Raw genomic sequence first — 21,085 nt, 5'->3', positions numbered from 1 at the left:
CGAGGTTTTGTCTATGCGATGCAACGTTTAGCTGAAGTATTACCCACTGTAACTTGTGTTATTGATAAACAAAGAACGTAATGATGAGAAGTAATCTGCTGATTTTATGCGGTATGTGGATAATGTTTCACATCATGCAGGTAGAATTCAGTAGCTACTAAATGAGACACAGTCACGACTGTGTGTCCCTCACTGCTGTCCAGTGTACGACCGTTCAATTGTCACCAGTCGAATATTACAACGCCTTCATTCGTTCGCTCTGAACCGCCACAGGGGCACTGACATCATCACCAGACAACTTTTCTTAATTCTTGTTATTAGCTTTAATTTGTATTATGGTTAAACAAATTACATAATGATGAGAAATACTCTGCCGATATTTATGCGGAACGCGGGTAACGATTCACTTCACGCAAGTAGAATTCAGTAGATAGTAAATGAGAATCAGTCACGGCTGGGTGTCCCCTGGCAGCTGCCCAGTGTAGGACAGTTTTGCAGTTACCTCTCGAGTATTCCAAAGCCAACTGTGACTTCGCACGTCTCACTGAACTACCGCTGGGGCACTGACATCATCGGCAGACAAATATTTGTCTATGCGTTGCAATGTATAACAGATGTACTATCTGCTGTAACTTGTATTATAGTTAAAATAATTACATAATGATGAGAAGCAATCTGACGTTTTTAAGAGGATCTCTGTTAACGAATCACTTCATGCAGATGCAATTCAACATTTAGTAAATGAGATTCACTCACATCTGTGTGTCCTCTGGAGGTAACCCGCTGTAGGACTGTATTACTGTTACCTCTCGAGTATTACAACGCCTAATGTGACTGTGCACGTTCTCACTGAACTGCCACAGGGCAGTGACATAATCACCAGACAAATATTTGTCTATGAGATGCATCGTTCAACAGAACTACTATCTGCATAACTTGTATTATTGTTAAACATGTTACATAATGACATACTGGGTTACGGGAGTTCTGCTAGATATTAGCGTCATACTTGCACGATATTTCGGTAGCGTAACTCGTTACCTTCATCATGTGAGACCTGAGACTACACCTCAAGTGGACCTGGTTTAGTATTTATGCCTGTGGCCTTCCCCCTCCATCAGGTGCTCCCTCTGCGGTCCGTGCCCGCTCACTGCGATCTTGTGGAGCATTACCTTTCCCTTTTCCGTCCGCTGCAGTCCTGGGTGTTCTCTTTGCGGTCCGCGCCCACCACTCCCAATCCTGGGCACTCCATCTTCGGTCTGGTGCCCCTGTAACTCTCTATGGGGATCTTTCTCCATGACCACGCCTTCAGTTCATGAGATTATTGGTCACTTTTATCTCTATTGACTCCCTTATAACACTGTTTCAAAATCTGGCGTCTGTGCTACAAACTTGGTTTCTTCATAATTCATGGCATGACCTAGTTCTAGGCAGTGTTCAGCAATGGCTGATTTTGTTGTCTGTCTTAATCGGGTGTACCCCTGATGTTCCTTGCACCTGATATCTACTGTTCTTGTCGTCTGGCCTATGTAGGACATGCTACATCGGCAAGGTATATTATAAATCTCTGGTTTCCGTAAACCCTGGTCGTCCTTGACATTTCCCACCAGTTAGCTGACCTTGCTGCAGGACAGAAAACACACTTGATATTGTTTTTACGGAGGATCCTACTAATTCTGACAAAAATAGAGCCAGTATAAGGCAAATATGCCACCTTCTTTGCTTTTTCATGCTCCGCTTCTGGGACTTCAGCTGTAGTGGCTTGTTGGAGTGCCATCTCAATTTGTTTCGGTGTATATCCATTTTTGCAGAACCCTGTTTTGAGATGCCATCTTTCTGTCCACAGACTTTCTTGATCTGACAAGGCGCATACTCTGTGGACCAATGTCTTAAGAACATCGTTCTTCTGTGCAGGGTGGTGACAGCTGCTGACCTTCAGATTTCAGTGTGTGTGGGTTTTCGATACACACTGTGGTCAATTGATCCATCTGCTTTCCTTTTTACTACTACATCCAGAAACAGCAGCTGGCCATTCTTCTCCTGTTCTAGGGTGAACTTGATATTCGGGTGGCACGAGTTAAGATGTTACAGAAACTCATTGAGCCAGTCCTTCGCATAAAGCCAGATTACAAAGGTATCATCTACATACCTGATGAAGCATGTGGGTTTATATCTGGCTATGTCTAATGCCCACTCCTCATATCTCTTCAAGACCATGTTGGCAACCACAGGAGACAGTGGGCTACCCATAGCTACACCTTCAGTTTGGTCGTAATATTGGTTCCCGTACAGGAAATACGTGGATGTCAGTGTATGCCTGAACAGGTGCAGCAGAGCACCATCAAATTTTTCCGTAATTAGTTCTAGTGAGTCTCTCAGTGGGACCCTGGTGAACAGTGATACCACATCAAAACTTAATATGATGTCCGAGTCTGTGATGCGAGTTGCTTGAGGTGTTCCAGGAAGTCTTCTGAGTTTCAGATATGGTGAACACATTTCCCCACATACGGAGACAGCAGATGTTTCAAATACTTGGCTGTTGCATATGTAGGTGCTCCAATATTACTGACAATAGGGCGTAGAGGCAACATCTCCTTGTGTATTTTAGGCAGACCATACAGCCTAGGTGGCACTGGTGCTTTTGTCCGAAGTTGTCTGATGATCTTCCCAGGCGTCCCTGTCTCCTTCAGGAGAGATCTGGTCTTCTTGTCCACCTTGTCAGTGGGGTCACACTCCAAAGTTCTATATGCTGGGTCCTCCAGAAGTTGACGTACTTTCTTATCATAACCCACCCACTGTAAAATGACTGTAGCGTTCCCATTGTCTGCTGGCAGTACTACAATACCATTGTCTTCTCGGAGCTTCTTCAGTGCAAGCCTCTCCGCAGATGTGATGTTCGATTTTGGAGTCCTGGCATTGGTGAGTGCTGTGCAAGCCTCTCGGTGGACTTCCTCTGCCACATTGGGTGGAAGTGTGGCTGCAACCTGCTCTACTACATTGACAAACCTGAAATGGGTACATTTCTGGGGTCGTTGCGAAGTTGAGACCCTTGCTGAGTACCTTCGTGGTTATATCATCAAACTGTGTGCCACTTAGATTGGTCACAGAACGAGTGTCCTCCATCTGCTGCACTTTCCTACGCATGTGGTCAAATTTTGCAGATTGTCATGATGAGGCACTTCTTCTGGCACACTCCGATAAAGACCAGGAGGCATGGTCTACCCAGTCCCAGTCTTCCTTTGTTAAGGAGGCTGCCATGTACAGGTGAAGGTGTAACAGCTCCCTGGCTACCACATATAACCTGTGGTGCAAATCTCGAATCCTTTCTCTCACCAGTGCCACGCTTGTTCTGCGTTTTATCTTTTTCACTACCCTGGAGTTGATGTGTTGTTTTATTCTCGGAAATACTTGCACCACTTCTTCATCTCGACATCTCAGCAAGAAACTGAGAGAACTCAGCATCTGCCCTTCCCTCTGTCGAAGCTTGTCCAGCTTCTTGATATTCTGGTACATCTCTTCCCCGTAGAGTCTGTTGGTGAAATTCTTCAGGCTTTTCCGGCGACCTAATGTCATCTTGGGTTGTCGGGTGTTCTGCCGGATATCAGCGTCGTACTTGCACGATACTTCGGTAGCGTAACTCGTTACCTTCATCAGGTGCGACGTGAGACTAGCCCTCGAGTGGACCTGATCCAGTATTTATGCCTGTGGCGTTTCCCCTCCACCAGGCGCTCCATCTGCAATCCGCCCCCACTCGCTTCTATGTTCTGGAGCATTGCAGATCCCTTTTCCGTCCGCTGCAGTCCTGAGTGTTCTCCTTGCTGTCTGCTCCCGCCAGACACGCTCCTGGGTGTTCCATCTTCGGTCTGGTGCCTTTGGAATCCCGACTGTGGTACCAGACATTCCCCCTGTGGTCCTCTCCCGCTCACTGTGATCTGCTGGAGCGTTGCTGTTCCATTTACGGTCCGCTGCGGTTCTAGATGTTTCCTCTGCGGCCCGCGCCCGTCAGTCCCGACCCTGGGCTTCCCATCTTCGGTCTGGTGCGCCTGGAACTCTGTATGGGGATCTTTCTCCATGTCCACGCCTTCAGTTCTTCTATTTGAAGAGTGCTGCAGCTGTCCCCATTGCTTCTTCAGCAATTACGAAGCTGGATCCCAGGCTCTACTTAGCTGGTACCCTGTGTCGCGGTTCATGAGATTATCGGTCACTGCTATATCTACTGACTCCCTTATAACACTGTCCCAAAATCTGGCGTCTGTGCTAGATATTTGATTTCTTCATAATTCATGGCGTGACATAGTTCTAGGCAGTGTTCAGCAATGGTTGATTTTGTTGCCTATCTTAATCGGGTGTGCCACTGATGTTCCTTGCACCTGATATCTACTGTTCTTGTCGTCTGGCCAATGTAGGACATGCCACATTGCAGCGGATGGAGAAGGGAACGGCAATTCTCCAGAAGATCGCAGCAAGGGAGGGCGCGGACCGCAGAGGGAGCGCGTGGTGGTGGGGGAAGGCCACAGGCATAAATACTGGACCAGGTCCACTCGAGGAGTCGTTCCCCTCCCCTGCCACTTCATGCCTCTTACTGTTCTTTCATCTTTAATATTAAAAAAAAAAGAAAACAGACCAGCGCAACATCAAGACCAACACAGTACCCCCTTGCAATTTCCTCCATACCCCATCAAGACTGAGGGAGAAGCGCCCCAGTCGTGCTAGAACTTCAACACCAGCCGAGGTTTCAAACCACCGTTATGTGCGAGCGAGCGACTCGAGGAGTAGTCTCAAGTCGCACCTGATGAAGGTAACGAGTTACGCTACCGAAATATCGTGCAAGTACAACGCTGATATCCGGCAGAACACCCGACAACACAAGATGTCATTAGAGCGCCGGGAAAGCCTGAAGAATTTCATCAAGAGACTCTACGGGAAAGAGATGTACCAGAATATCAAGAAGCTGGACAAGCTTCGACAGAGGGAAGGGCGGATGCTGAGTTCTCTCAGTTTTTTGCTGAGATGTCTAGATGAAGAAGTGGTACGAGTATTTGCCAGAATAAAACATCACATCAATTCCATGGCGGCGAACAAGATAAAACGCAGAGCAAGCGTGGCACTGGTGAGAGAAAGCATTCGAGATTTGCGCCACAGATTAGATGTGGTAGCCTGGGAGCTGTTACACCTTCATCTGTATATGGCAGCCTCCTTAACAAAGGAAGACTGGGACTGTGAAAATCATGCCTCCTGGTCTTTGTCGGAGTGTGCCAGAAGAAATGCCTCATCATGCCAATCTGCAAAGTCTGACCACATGAGTAAGAAACTGCAGCAAATGGAAGACACTCGTTCTGTGACCAATCTAAGTGGCACACAGTTTGATGATATAACCACGAAGGTACTCGGCAAGAGTCTCAACTTCGCAACGACCCCCAGAAATGTGCCCATTTCAGGTTTTGTCAGTGCAGTAGAGCAGGTTGGAGCCACATGTCCACCCAATGTGGCAGGGGTAGTCCGCCGAGAGACTTGCACAGCACTCACCAATGCCAGGACTCCAAAATCAAACACCACATCTGAGGAGAGTCTTGCACTGAAGAAGCTCCGGGAAGACAATGGTATTGTAGTACTGCCAGCAGACAATGGGAACGCTACAGTCATTTTACAGTGGGTGGGTTATGATAAGAAAGTACGTCAACTTCTGGAGGACACAGCATATAGAACTTTGGAGTGTGACCCCACTGACAAGGTGGACAAGAAGACCAGATCTCTCCTGAAGGAGACAGGGATGCGTGGGAAGATCATCAGACAACTTCGGGCAAAAGCACCAGTGCCACCTAGGCAGTATGGTCAGCCTAAAATACACAAGGAGATGTTGCCTCTACGCCCTATTGTCAGTAAAATTGGAGCACCTGCATATGCAACAGCCAAGTATTTGAAACATCTGCTGTCTCCGTATGTGGGGAAATGTGTTCACCATATCTGAAACTCAGAAGACTTCCTGGAACACCTCAAGCAACTACGCATCACAGACTCGGACATCATGGTAAGTTTTGATGTGGTATCACTGTTCACCAGGGTCCCACTGAGAGACTCACTAGAACTAATTACGGAAAAATTTGATGGTGCTCTGCTGCACCTGTTCAGGCATACACTGACATCCACGTATTTCCTGTACGGGAACCAATATTACGACCAAACTGAAGGTGTAGCTATGGGTAGTCCACTGTCTCCTGTGGTTGCCAACATGTTATTGAAGACATGTGTGGAGTGGGCATTAGACATAGCCAAATATAAACCCACATGCTTCTTCAGGTATGCAGATGACACCTTTGTAATCTGGCTTTATGCGAAGGACGGGCTCAATGAGTTTCTGTAACATCTTAACTCGTACAACCTGAATATCAAGTTCACCATAGAACAGGAGACGAATGGCCAGCTGCTGTTTCTGGATGTAGTAGTAAAAAGGAAAGCAGATGGATCAATTGACCACAGTGTGTATCGAAAACCCACACACACTGAAATCTGCAGGTCAGCAGCTGTAACCACCCTGCACAGAAGAACGATGTTCTTAAGACATTGGTCAACAGAGCATGTGCCTTGTCATATCAAGAAAGCCTACCGACAGAATTAGGGCATCTCAAAACAGGGTTCTGCAAAAATGGATATACACCGAAACAAATTGAGATGGCACTCCAACAAGCCACTACAGCTGAAGTCCCAGAAGCGGAGCATGATGAAGCAAAGAAGGTGGCATATTTGCCTTATACTGGCTCTATTTTTGTCAGAATTAGTAGGATCCTCCATAAACATAATATCAAGTGTGTTTTCTGTCCTGCAGCAAGGTCAGCTAACTGGTGGGAAATGTCAAGGACGACCAGGGTTTACGGAAACCAGGGATTTATAATATACCTTGCCGATGTAGCATGTCCTACATTGGCCAGACGACAAGAACAGTAGATATCAGATGCAAGGAACATCAGGGGTACACCCGATTAAGACAGACAACAAAATCAGCCATTGCTGAACACTGCCTAGAACTAGGTCATGCCATGAATTATGAAGAAACCAAGTTTGTAGCACAGACGTCAGATTTTGAGACAGTGTTATAAGGGAGTCAATAGAGAAAAAGTGACCGATAAGCTCATGAACTGTGACATGCGGTACCAGCTATGTAGAGCCTGGGATACTGCTCTGTAATTGCTGAAGAAGCAACGTAGACAGCTGCAGCACTCCACAAATAGAAGAACTGAACGCGTGGAAATGGAGAACGATCCCCATACAGACCAGGCGCAGCAGACCGAAGATGGAACGCCCAGGTTCGGGACTGACGGCCGCGGACCGCAGAGGGAACAGGTGTGCGGATATTTGCCACGGCAGACATTTGCCACGCCGGACATTTGCCACGATTTTACCTGCTCCGGAGGGTTCGGTCCCTTGTCTCCCCCTCCTCCACCTCAACGCTTACTGAGCGCTGGTTTACTAAACATAGAACCAGAATCTCTTTGGATTTTTCGCCACATTTCTTGAGAGAGTTTCGTTGTAGAATCTATTAAATGCATCTCGCATGCACCAAATTACTAGCCTCAGTGAAACTTCGCTAATCTTGCAGATTTTGCGTTCGTCTAAATTATACGTGCCTTTTTCAGTGCTTCTGCATCAGCTTTCTGTCGTGTTTTGTGTACCATGGGGGATCAGTTCCGTCTATTATTAATTTATTTAGCATGAATCTCTCGAGTGCTGTTGATACTATTTCTTCGAACTTAGGCCACATGTGGTCTTCACTTACATAGTTTGGAAGGATTGGAGACTGTATCTTACAAAGACGTCAACCGAATTTTTAGCTGCTGTTATAAATAGATATATTTCACGTTTAATTTTGGTGAATTTCTTTGTTATGGAATTGAGCCTCGCTACGACTTTGTGTTCACTAATCCCTGTACCCGTCCTGATGGTCAGGAATATTTGTGGCTAAGAGGTCAAGTGTGTTTTCGTAACCACTTATAATTTGAATGGCCTTGTGAGCTAATTGTTCAAAATAATTTTTAAAAAAGCATTTATAACAATTATAGAAGTTGTTTTCTCTCTACAATAGGGTCTGAAAATGTCTTTTTGTCAACATACAGAAGGTAGATTGAAGTCACTGCCAACTATAATGGTATGAGTGGGGTATCTATTTGTGATGAGACTCAAGTATTCTTTGAACTGTTCAGTAACAGTTTCATCTGAGACCGGCGGTCTGTAAAAGGAGCCAATTATTACTTTATTCCGGTTGTCGAATATAACCTCTGCCCATACTAAGTCACAGGAACTATCTACTTCAATGTCGCTTGTGAGCTGGCACACACATTACATTATTTTTCCGTAAGTTGTGCTTCTTGTTTCTGTTGTAGTGCAGATCATTACATTTACGGCTTTTCCCTCCAAAACCTAGGATGCTTTCTCTGTGACCCAGTAAATACCAGAGCTAAACGATGTAGTACAACAACGTACGTTACAAGCATGGCATTCTGTTTTACGTCATTTTCTTATTTCCAACATTTTAAAGTTGTATGTCGACTTTAGATGACATGTCGATCATAGATGATCTTATCTCTATTTAGTGAACGTATTTTCAGACATGTTTTGAACATTGTCCCACTACACTTTCAATGGTTCAAATGGCTCTGAGCACTATGGGACTTAACATCTGAGGTCATCAGTCCCCTAGAACTTGGAACTACTTAAACCTAACTAACCTAAGGACATCACACACATCCATGCCCGAGGCAGGATTCGAACCTGCGACCGTAGCAGTCGCGCGGTTCCGGACTGCAACGCCTAAACCGCGTGGCCACTGCGGTCGGCTCCTTTCTTGTTGCTCTCATGGCGATAGATTGTTTCTATCGCAATCAGTAAGCGTGAAAGGAAGCTACCGTACAGACAGAGGGATCTATATTTATACTTGGCAGAACTAATTACATACTGACATAATCGTCGGTATTGCTTTTGTTTCCCAAAAGTTATAAATATTTCTATTTCGGAAGAGAAGCTTTGTATTTGGTCAAGATGGCGAAGAAGAAGGTCCCTTACGTACTGGTTGTATGGGGTAAGATGTGGAGACGACGGTTTGACAGCGGACAGAAGTAGGAAGGGCGTCCCTTACCTTAGCGATCGCTACCTCGCGAAGTGGCAAGTGTGTCAAATGTCCGGCGTGGCAAATGTCCGGCATTCGAGGGAACATCTAGAACTGCAGCGGACCGTAAATGGAACAGCAACGCTCCAGCAGATCACAGTGAGCGGGAGAGGACCACAGCGACAATGCCTGGTACCACAGACAGGATTCCAAAGGCACGAGACCGAAGATGGAACACCCAGGAGCGTGTCTGGCTGGCGCGGACAGCAAAGAGAACACCCAGGACTGCACCGGACGGAAAAGGGAACAGCAATGCTCCAGACGATAGCAGCGAGCGGGGGCGGACAGCAGAGGGAGCGTCTGGTGGAGGGGGAATGCCACAGGCATAAATATTGAGAAGACGCAAGAAATCCTCACGCTCTTCCCCATTGCAGAGGAACAACGAGATGGCAACAAGCTGTACACCTAAGCAGACAGCCGCCCACACCGCCAGTGAGAATGGCACATGGGTGGGCCTGCTAACGCAAACAGGCGACGTCGGAAGGCACCAGACCGCCGAGAAGTCGAAGACGCTGCAGTGGCAGAAGGCGGCTCACGAGAAGGCAGCAGCAGCGAAGAACAGCACGCATCCATAGAGGCCACGCTGAACGAAGCCGAAACGCGTTTCGAGATCGCACTGCATGCGGAGATGGAAGCTGCCTGCCTCATGCTGCGGGAGGTATTCGAGAGCAAGCTGCGAAGGACGCGGTGGCGGTACAAACGGAATCACAACCGTTTGCTGCAAGAGACCAAGCCGTGCAGACAAACCGAGCCACGCTGATCGACCAAGAAGTGATGACGAAAGAAGTCATCACAGACGCCACAGACGTCATTGACCTCAAGATCATGGAAGAAATGCCCAAATAGTGAAGAGCGAAGCAAGGATCAGGTAAGCTGGCTGGTATACCGATCAATCGAGAAAGGAATAGAGGAAGAAGTTCGCTACTGGAGCGAGGAGGAGGAGCGACGGCGAAGAAACGGAAACTACTCCAAATACCGCAGCAACTACCGCTACTGACTGGTAGTGGAACACCAGGGACAAGAAGAAACAACAACCAAAGGTGGCAACACCAGCGGCTTTGGCCGGGTTTTGCAGGTTTTCCTTAGGCCGTAAGGTGAATACCGGCGCTGTCCCCCGAACTTCCTGCAAATAAAAGCCGCACGGGATTAGCCGAGCGTTCTCAGGCGCTGCAGTCATGGACTGTGCGGCCGGTCCCTGCGGAGGTTCGAGTCCTCACTCGGGCATGGATGTGTGTGTTTGTCCTTAGGATAATTTAGGTTAAGTAATGTGTAAGCTTAGGGACTGATGACCTTAGCAGTTATGTCCCATTAGATTTCACACACATCTGAACATCTTTTTGCAAATAAATTCCCAACTGGGAGATATAAATACCCCCCCCCCCCATTTCAATTAGCACACATGCAAACAAGTAAAATAAATTAACCAAATGATCTCTCCTGTACTTCCTCGGCCGAAAAAGAGCAAAGGAAGCTCTAGTAAGGCCCGCCTTCCCCCTATGGGAGGGAATGAAATGTGCTAAAAAAAAAAGAAAAAAAAAGAAAAAGAAACTCGAGGAGTAGTCTCAGGTCGCACCTGATGAAGGTAACGTGTTACGCTACCGAAATATCGTGCAAGTACGACGCTGATATCCGGCAGTACACCCGACAAGCCAAGATGTCATTAGATCACCGGGAAAGCCTGAAGAATTACAAATTACATAATGATGAGAGGCAATCTGCCGTTTGTAAGTGTAACTCTGTTAACGAATCACTTCATGGACATAAAATTCAGCATTTAGATAATGAGATTCAGTCACCTCTACGTACGAGGTGCATTCAAGTTCTAAGGCCTCCGGTTTTTTTTTTTTTTTGTAATTAACTACTCACGCGAAATCGATGAAACTGGCGTTATTTCTCGACGTAATCGCCCTGCAGACGATGTTCTGCCTTCATTAAACTGTCACACCCATGAACGCACTTTCGACACATCCATAACTCCATCACCACATGTCTCCTTCAACTGTTGATGAATTTCAATTCGTTTCACACCACGCAAATTCAGAAAACGAATGATTGCACGCTGTTCAAGTAAGGAAAACGTCGCCATTTTAAGTATTTAAAACAGTTCTCATTCTCGCCGCTGGCGGTAAAATTCCATCTGCCGTACGGTGCTGCCATCTCTGGGACGTATTGACAATGAACGTGGCCTCATTTTAAAACAATGCGCATGTTTCTATCTCTTTCCAGTCCGGAGAAAAAAAATCAGAGGCTTTAGAACTTGAATGCATCTCGTATGTGTGTGTCCCCTGGTTGCTACCCAGTGTAGTGTCGTTTTGCTGTCACTGCTCGAGTATTACAACGCCTGCCCTGACTTCGCACATTCTCACTGAACTCGCCACAGGGGCACTGACATCATCAGCAGACAAATTTTTGTCTGTGCAAAGCAACGTTTAACAGAAGTACTATCCGCTGTAACTTGTATTATTGTTAACAAATTACATAATGATGAGAAGCAATCTGTCGATTTCGAGTGGAATGCCATTAACGATTAACTTTATGCAGGTACAATTCATTTGCTACTAAATGAGATTCAGTCACATCTGTGTGTCCCCTGGCTGATGCCCAGTGTAGGGTATTTTTGCTGTCACCTCTCGAGTATTACAAGGGTCACTCCAAAAGAAATGCACACTATTTTTTTTAAAATCCATCTTTTATTCTACAAATGGTTCAAATGGCTCTGAGCACTAAGGGACTTAACTACTTTGGTCATCAGTCCCCTAGAACTTAGAACTACTTAAACCTAACTAGCCTAAGGACACCACACACATCCATGCCTGAGGCAGGATTCGAACCTGCGACCGTAGCGGTCGCGCGGTTCCAAACTATAGCGCCTAGAACCGCTCGGCCACTCCGGCCGGCTTTTTATTCTACATGTTTGAAAGTTTTACAGTGTGTAGATATATCCTTCGGGAACAATATTTTCATTTTTCCACATAATTTCCATCCCTCTCAACTGCCTTACGCCATCTTGGAACCAGCGCCTGTATACCCACATGGTAAAATTCTGGACCAATCTGTTAGAGCTACTGTTTGGCAGCATGCACAAGGGAGTCATCATCTTCAAACCTCGTTCCACGAAGAAAGTCTTTCAGTTTCCCAAAGAGATGATAGTCACATGGAGCCAAGTCATGACTGTAAGGCGGGTGTTTCAGTGTTGTGCATCCGAGTTTTGTGAGCGCTTCCATGGCTTTTTGACTGACATGTGGCTGTGAATTGTCGTGCAACAGCAAAACATCCCGCTTTTGCCGATGTGATCGAACACAACTCAGTCGAGCTTGAAGTTCCTTCAGTGTCGTCAAATATGCATCAGAATTTATGGTGGTTCCACTTGGCATGATGTCCACAAGCAAGAGTCCTTGAGAATCGAAAAACACAGTAGCCATAACTTTTCCAGCAGAAGGTATGGTTTTGAAATTTTTTCTTGGGTGAATTTGCATGATGCCACTCCACTGATTGCCTCTTCGTCTCTGGTGAAATAGGATGGTGCCATGTTTCATCACCTGTCACAGTTCTTCGAAGAAATTCATCTCCATCATTCTCGTAGTGTTCCAAATGTTCGCTGGATACCGTTTTTCTCGTTTCTTTGCGAGCCACTGTCAACATTCTGTGAACCCACCTGGCACAAACCTTTCAGTATTCTGCAAACACTTCCTCCCCTATCCCAGCGTAGCGTGACAATTCGTTCACTTCGATGCGTCTGTCAGCAGTCACCAATTCGTTAACTCTCTGCACATTGTCTGGAGTGTGTGCAGTACGAGGCCTGCTGCTGCGAGGACAATCCCCAATATTGTCGTGCCCGCTTTCATCACGTAACCTGCTTGCCCACAGACTAACTGAACTGCGATCGACAGCAGCATCTCCGCACACCTGCTTCAACCTCTTGTGGATATTTCCCACTGTCTAGTTTTCACAGCACAGGAATTGCTTGACAACACGTTGCTTCTGACGAATGTCAAGTGTAGCAGCCGTGAAGACATGCTGTGACGGCAACACTCACGGGAGCAGGTTGAACTAAGTTTGAAAACAAGTCGGAAGGATGTATGTACACACTGTAAAACTTCCACACATCCAGAATAAAAACTGAATTTTCACGAAAATAGTGTGCATTTCTTTTGTAGTGACCCTCGTACAACGCCCACCGTGACTTCACACGTTATGTAACTTGTATTACTATGAAACAAACGACATAATGATCAGAAGCAATCTGCCGTTTTTAAGTGGAACTCTGTTAACGAATCACTTCATGTACATACAGTTCAACATTTAAGAAATGAGATTCAGTCCCCTCTGTGTTTCTGTGTCTCCCTTGGTTGTTACCCCGTGGATGCCCGTCTTACTGTTACTTCTCTAGTAGGACAACGCCTACCGGGACTGTGCACATTCTCACTGAACTGCCACAGGGCACTGACATAATCACCAGACAAATTATTGTCTATACGACGCAATGTTTAACAGAAGTACTATCTGCTGAAACATGTATTATTGTTAAACAAATTACATAATGATGAAAAGCCATCTGCCGTTTTTAAGCAGAATTGTTAACGAATCACTTCGTGCACAAAGAATTCAACATTTAGTAAAAGAGGTTCAGTTACATTAGTGTCTTCTCTGGCTGCTGCCCAGTGTAGGACCATCTTACAGTTACCACTCGAGTATTAATCCGCATACTCTCTCTTCACATATGCTCATGCAACCGCTACAGCTCCATTGACACATTCACCAGGCAATTTCTTTTATATGATTTGCAACGTTTAACAGAAATACTGTCCGGTGTAACTTGTATTATTGTTAAACAAATTACATAACGATGAGAGGCTACTGCCTTTTTTAAGCGAAAATCTGTTAACGAATCACTTCATGCAAATGCAGTTCAAGATTTAGTAAATGAGATTCAGTCACCTCTTTGTTTCTATGTGTCCCCGTGCTGCTGCCCAGTGGAGGCACGTTTTACTCTTACCTCTCGAGTATTACATCGCCTCCTGACATGTCACATGTGATCATTGAACCGCCAAAGTGCCACTCACGTTCTCAAGACAAAACTTAAGTGTATTATTATCATCCTCTGTCACCTATATATCGTTAAACAAATTACATAATTATGAGAAGTAGTCAAGCGGATCACTTCATGCAGGTACATTTCAGTAGATACTAAATGAGATTCAGTCACGTGTGTGTGTCCCATAGCGGTTGCATAGTGTAGGACAGTTTTACTGTTACCTCTTGAATGTTACAACGCCTGCCATGACTGGCAACGTTCTCACTGAACCGCCACAGTGGCACTGACATCACCAGAAAAATTATTATCTATGAGATGCAACGTTTAACAGAAGTACTATCTGCTGTAACTTCAATTATTATTAAACAAATTATATTATGATGAGAAGCAATCTGCCGTTTTTAAGCGGAACCCTGTTATCGAATCACTTCATGCACATACAATTCAAGATTTATCAGGTGAGACTCAGCCACATCTGCGATTCCTCTCGCTGTTACCCAGTGCAGAGCAGTTTGACTGTTCTCACTCGAGTATTACAAATCCTACTGTCATTTCACGTGAGCCCGAAGAACTGAAAAAGGGACACTGTAACGTTCGCCAAACAAAATTTTGTCTATTATTATTATCCTCTGTAAACAAATTACATAATTATGAGAAGTAAACTGCCGATTTTAAGTGGAAGGCCGATAACGAATCACTTCATGCCGGTACATTTCAGTATCTACTAAATCAGATTCATTCGCTTCTGTGTGTCCTTCGGAGGTCGCCCAATGTAGTGCCGTTTTACTTTTACCTCTCGCGTATTAATACGCGTACCGTGACATCGCGCATTCTCATTGAACTGCCACAGGGCACTGACATAATCACCAGACAAAGTTTAGTCTTTGTGATGCAACGTTTAAACTTAAGTACTATCTGCTGCAACTTATATTATTGTTAGACAAATTACATTGTTATGAGAAGAAATCTGCAGATTTTAAGTGGAACTCCATTAACAAATCACTTCATGTAGTGACAGTTCAGTAGTTACTAAATGAGAGTTACGTTTGTGTGTCCCATGGCGTTTGCATAGTGTAGGAACGTTTTACTGTTACCTCTCGAGTATTACAACTCCTACTCTCATTTGACATGTGCTCATTGAACTAGAAAGAAGCGCTGCCATATTCACTAAACAAAATTTAGTCTTTTATTATTATAATCTGTAAACAAATTACATATTTATGAGAAATAATCTTCCGATATTAAGTGGAACGCCGATAGCGAGTCACTTTATGGAGGTACAACAGAGAAGTTACTAAATGAGTTTCAGTCACCTTTGTGTGTCACCTGGCTACTGCCCAATGTAGGCCTACTGTCATGCCATATGTGGAGAATAATCTGCCAAATTTATGTGGGACTCCATTAACGAATTTATTCATGCAGGTACAATTGACAAGATACTAAATGAGATTCAGTCAAGTCTGTTTGTCCCATGGCGGTTGTATAGCGAAGTGCGGTTTTACTGTTACCTCTCGAGTAACACGACGCCTACCGTGACTTCGCACGTTCTCACTGATCCACCACAGTGCCACTGATATTCAACAGACCAAATTTTGTCTATTATTATAATCCACAACATATTATATTACTGTTCAACCAATTACATAATTATGAGAAGATATCTGCCGTTTATAAGCGGAACTCTTTTATCGAATCACTTCATGCACATACAATTCAACACTTAGCAGGTGAGACTCAGTCACCTCTGCGTTTCCCTTAGCTGCTCTCCAGTGCAGGGCTGTTTTACTGTTCCCACTCGACTATTACAAATCCATCTGTAATTTCACACGAGCTCACTGAATTGAAAAAGGGGCACTGACATGTTCACCAAACAAAGTTTTGTCTATTATTATTATCCTCTATAAACAAATTACATGATAATGACAAGTAATCTGTGATTTTAAGTGGAACGCCGATAACGAATCACAGTATCCCAGTTCATTGTAGTAACTTCTAAATGAGATTCTGTCACGTCTGTGTGTCCTTTGGCTGCTGCCCAGTGTAGGGCTGTTTTAGTAACCACTCGAGTATTAAAACGCATACTGTCATTTCACATGTGTTCACTGAACCGCCACAGTGGCACTGACATATTGACCAGAATGTTTTTTACTATTTTGTTATCCACTGTAACTGATATTATTTTTAAGCAAATTAAATAATTATAAGAAATAGCTTTTTGATTTTAAGTGGACCGCCGTTAATTAATCACTCCACGCAGGTACAATTCAGTAGCTACTAAATGAAGTTCAGTCACGTCTGTGTGTCCTCTGGGGATTGCCCAGAGTTGGACCGTATTACTGTTACCGCTGGAGTATTAACCGCCTACTGTGACTTCGCACTTTCGCACTGAAGCGCCACAGTGGCACTGAAAATTACCCCAGACAATTTTTTGTCTATGCGATGCAACGTTTAACAGATGTGTTATCTGCTGTAGCTTGTATTATGGTTTACCAAATTACATAATGAAGAGAAGCAATCTGCCTTTCTTAAACAGAACTATGTTAACGAATCATTTCATGCACATACAATTCAACATTTAGTAAAGGAGATTTAGTCACCTTTCTGTGCCTCCTGGCTGCTGCCCAGTGTAGGGCTGTTCTACAGTTACCACTCCAGTATTACAACGCGTACTGTCATTTCACATGTGCCCACTGAACCGCCACAATGGCACTGACATATTCACCATAATTTTTTTTTCTGTTGTTAATATCCACTATAACTTATATAATTGTTAAACAAATTAAATAATTATGAGCAGTAATCTGCCGATTTTAAGTGGATCGCCGTTAACGAATCACATTATGCAGGTACAATTCAGTTGCAAATAAATGAAGTTCAATCACGTCAGTGTGTCCTCTGGATATTGCCCAGTGTTGGACCGTTTTACTGTTACCTCTCGAGTATTACACCGCCTACTGTGACTTCGCACTTTCGCACTGAAGCGCCACTGTGGCACTGACATAATCACGAGACAAATTTAGTCAATGCGATGCAATGTTTAACACAAGTACTATCTCCTGTAACTTCTATTATTGTTAAACAAATTACATAACGATGAGAAGCAATCTGCCGTTTTTAAGCGAACCTCTGTTGTCGAATCACTTCATGCACATTAAATTCAACATTTAGTGAATGAGATTCAGTCACCTTTGTGTGTCTCCTGCTAGCTGCCCAGTGTAGGACCGTTTTACTGATATTTCTCGAGTATTACAGTGCCTACTGTCATGTCACTAAAGCGCCACAGTGGCACTAGCAATCACTAGACTAAACATTGTCTATTATTATTATCCACAGTAACTTATATTATTGTTGAGCTAATTACATAATTATGAGAAGTTATCCGCCGATTTTACGTGGAACGCCGTTAACGAATCACATTATGCAGGTACATTTGAGTAGCTACTAAATGAGATTCAGTCACGTCTCACAGTACTCTGGAGGTAGCCCACTGTAGGGCTGTATTACTCTCACCTCTCGCGTGTTACTACGCCTACCGTGACCTCGCACATTCTCACTGAACTGCCACAGGGCACTGATATAATCAACAGACAAATTTATGTCTGTGTCACCAGTTAATTTTTTCTATTATTATTATCCACTGTAACTTATATTATTGTTAAACAAAATACATAATTATAAGAAGTACTCTGTCAATTTTAAGTGGATCGCCGTTAACGAATCACTTTATTCAGGTACAATTCAGTTGCAAATAAATGAAGTTTAGTCACGTCTGTGTGTCCTCTGGAGGTTGTCCAGTGAAGGACCGTATTACTGTTACCTCTGGAGTATTACACCGCCTACTGTGACTTCGCACTTTCGCACTGAAGCGCCACAGTGGCACTGACATTTTCCACAGACAAATTTTTGTCTATGCAATGCAACGTTTAACAGATGTGCTATCTGCTGTAACTTGTATTGTGGTTTAACAAATTACATAATGATGAGAAGCAATCTGCCTTTTTTAAGCGGAACTATGTTAACGAATCATTTCATGCACATACAATTCAACATTTAGTGGAGATTGAGTCACCTTTATGTGCCTCCTGGCTGCTGCCCAGTGTAGGGCCGTTCTACAATTACCACTCGAGTATTACAGCGCCTACCGCGACCTCGCACATTCTCACTGAACTGCCACAAGGCACTGATATAATCAACAGACAAATTTTTGTCTGTGTTACCAGTTAATTTTTTTCTGTTATTATTTTCATCCACTGTAACTTATATTATTGTTAAAGAAAATACATAATTATAACAAGTAACCTGCCAATTTTAAGTGGATCGTCGTTAACGAAACACTTTATGCACGTACAATTCAGTAGTAAATAAATTAAGTTCAGTCACGTCTGTGTGTCCCTTGGCGGTTGCCCAGTTTAGGACTGTTTTACTGTTACCTCTCGAGTATTACAAAGCCTACCGTGAATTCGCATGTCCTACCGCTACAGGGGCACTGACATCATCACGAGGAAAACTTTGGTTTGTGCGATGCAACGTTTTCCGTCACTTCAAACATGCTCACTGAGCCGCCACCGCGGCACGCACATCATCACTTGTCCAAATTTGTGTTATGTGACGGAAAGGTTGTCACAAATATTATTTGCTGTAACATGTATTACTGTTAAACAAGGAAGTAATCTGCCGTTTTTAAGCGGAACACCGTTAACGAAGTACTTCATGCTTGTACAATTCAACAGGCAGTAAGTGAGATACAGTCTTGTATGTGTGTCCCCTGACTACTGTCCAGTTCATGACAGCCTTTCTGATTTCACTTTCATTTTACAACCTTTCCCATCACTTCAATCATGTACATCGCACGCAACTCTAAGATGACCCCATAGTCGCAACAATTAACTTCCTCGTCACGTATCATTGTTAAGTTAATTATATAATTATGAGAACCAGTCTGCCAAGGATTAGTGTATCACGTTTGCCAAAAGGCACAGTGCAGGTGCGTTTCAACATTCAGGAAACGAGATAGATTGACACCTCTGTGATTCTTGACTGGTGCCCAGTTCAGGAATGTCTCGAAGATTTCATAAAGCCTGTCGCCTCTTCATACATTTACACTGAACTGCCACCAAGGCACTCACATCATTACCACCCTGACTTTCAACTATATGATGTTTCGTTTCAGAAAAGTATTATCTGGTGTAACATGTACTACTGTTATGTAAACCATATAATTATGAGAAGCGATCTGCTGATTTTTAGCGCAACACGTGTACAAAACGCTATGTATATGTACATTTCGACAGTCAGTAAACGAGGCCGATTCTCGGTTCTGCGTCCCTTGATTGCCTCCCAATGCAGGACGGACTTTCGGATTTCACTTTCATATTAAAAAGCCTACCGGAACTTCATGCGTGTACCCTGCACTTCCACAGAGGCCCTGACGTCATCGCCAGCCGAGACCTCAGCTGTAAGTTTCCCCAGTCCACACAAGTATTATGAGCTGCAACACGGATTGCTGTTAGCCATACTACGTGATTATGAGAAGTAATCTGCAGATTTATAGCAGACCACCGTTAACAAATGGCAATGTGAAGGTATATTTCGAAGATACATTCATGCGTATGTGTCCTTTGAGTGCTGCTCAATGCAGGACTGTTTTCCAGATTTCACTCGAAGATTAGAACGCTTACCGCCTCTTCATACGTGTACATTGCTCCACAACTGAGAACCTCACATGATCAGAAACCCAAACTGCAACTGTAAGATGCCGCAGTCCACACAAGTATTATGAGCTGCAACACGGATTGCTGTTAGCCATACTACGTGATTATGAGAAGTAATCTGCAGATTTATAGCAGACCACCGTTAACAAATGGCAATGTGAAGGTACATTTCGAAGATACATTCATGCGTATGTGTCCTTTGAGTGCTGCTCAATGCAGGACTGTTTTCCAGATTTCACTCGAAGATTAGAACGCTTACTGCCTCTTCATACGTGTACATTGCTCCACAACTGAGAACCTCACATGATCAGAAACCCAAACTGCAACTGTAAGATGCCCCAGTCCACACAAGTATTATGAGCTGCAACACGGATTGCTGTTAGCCATACTACGTGATTATGAGAAGTAATCTGCAGATTTATAGCAGACCACCGTTAACAAATGGCAATGTGAAGGTACATTTCGAAGATACATTCATGCGTATGTGTCCTTTGAGTGCTGCTCAATGCAGGACTGTTTTCCAGATTTCACTCGAAGATTAGAACGCTTACTGCCTCTTCATACGTGTACATTGCTCCACAACTGAGAACCTCACATGATCAGAAACCCAAACTGCAACTATAAGATGCCCCAGTTCACACAAGTATTATCAGCAGCAACACGTATCACTGTTAAGTGTTCTTTCATGATTACGACAATCAATTTGCCAGATTTTAGTGTAATACCATTAACAAAAGGGAATGTGCAGGTAAATGTCAGCATTCAGTAAAAGAGATACATTGACGCCTCTCTTTTTCTTGACTGGTGCCCAGTGCAGGTGTGTCAGCAATATTTCACACTAATTTTACAGCGCCTACCTTCACGTCACACGTACACACTGCACTGCCACAAAGACTCTCACATGATCATCAGCACGAACTACAACTGCAACCGTTAACACAAGTCTTGTCTGGTTTAACATTTATTACTGTTTAGCTTATTACATAAAGACAAGTAATCTGCCGAATTTTAGCGCACCACAGTTAACAAAAGGCAATGTGCAGGTATAGTTCGACAGTCAGTAAATGAGATAGATTCACGTCTGTGTGCCCCTTGAATGCTGCCCAATGTAGAATGATCTTCCAGTTTTCACTTGAATTTTACGACGCTTACCGCCGATTCACGCATGTTTAACTTACAGTC

The sequence above is a fragment of the Schistocerca serialis genome, chromosome 3 (assembly GCF_023864345.2).
Source record: "Schistocerca serialis cubense isolate TAMUIC-IGC-003099 chromosome 3, iqSchSeri2.2, whole genome shotgun sequence".
In the NCBI taxonomy this organism is placed as follows: Eukaryota; Metazoa; Arthropoda; class Insecta; order Orthoptera; family Acrididae; genus Schistocerca; species Schistocerca serialis.
This window is presented reverse-complemented; position numbering follows the sequence as displayed.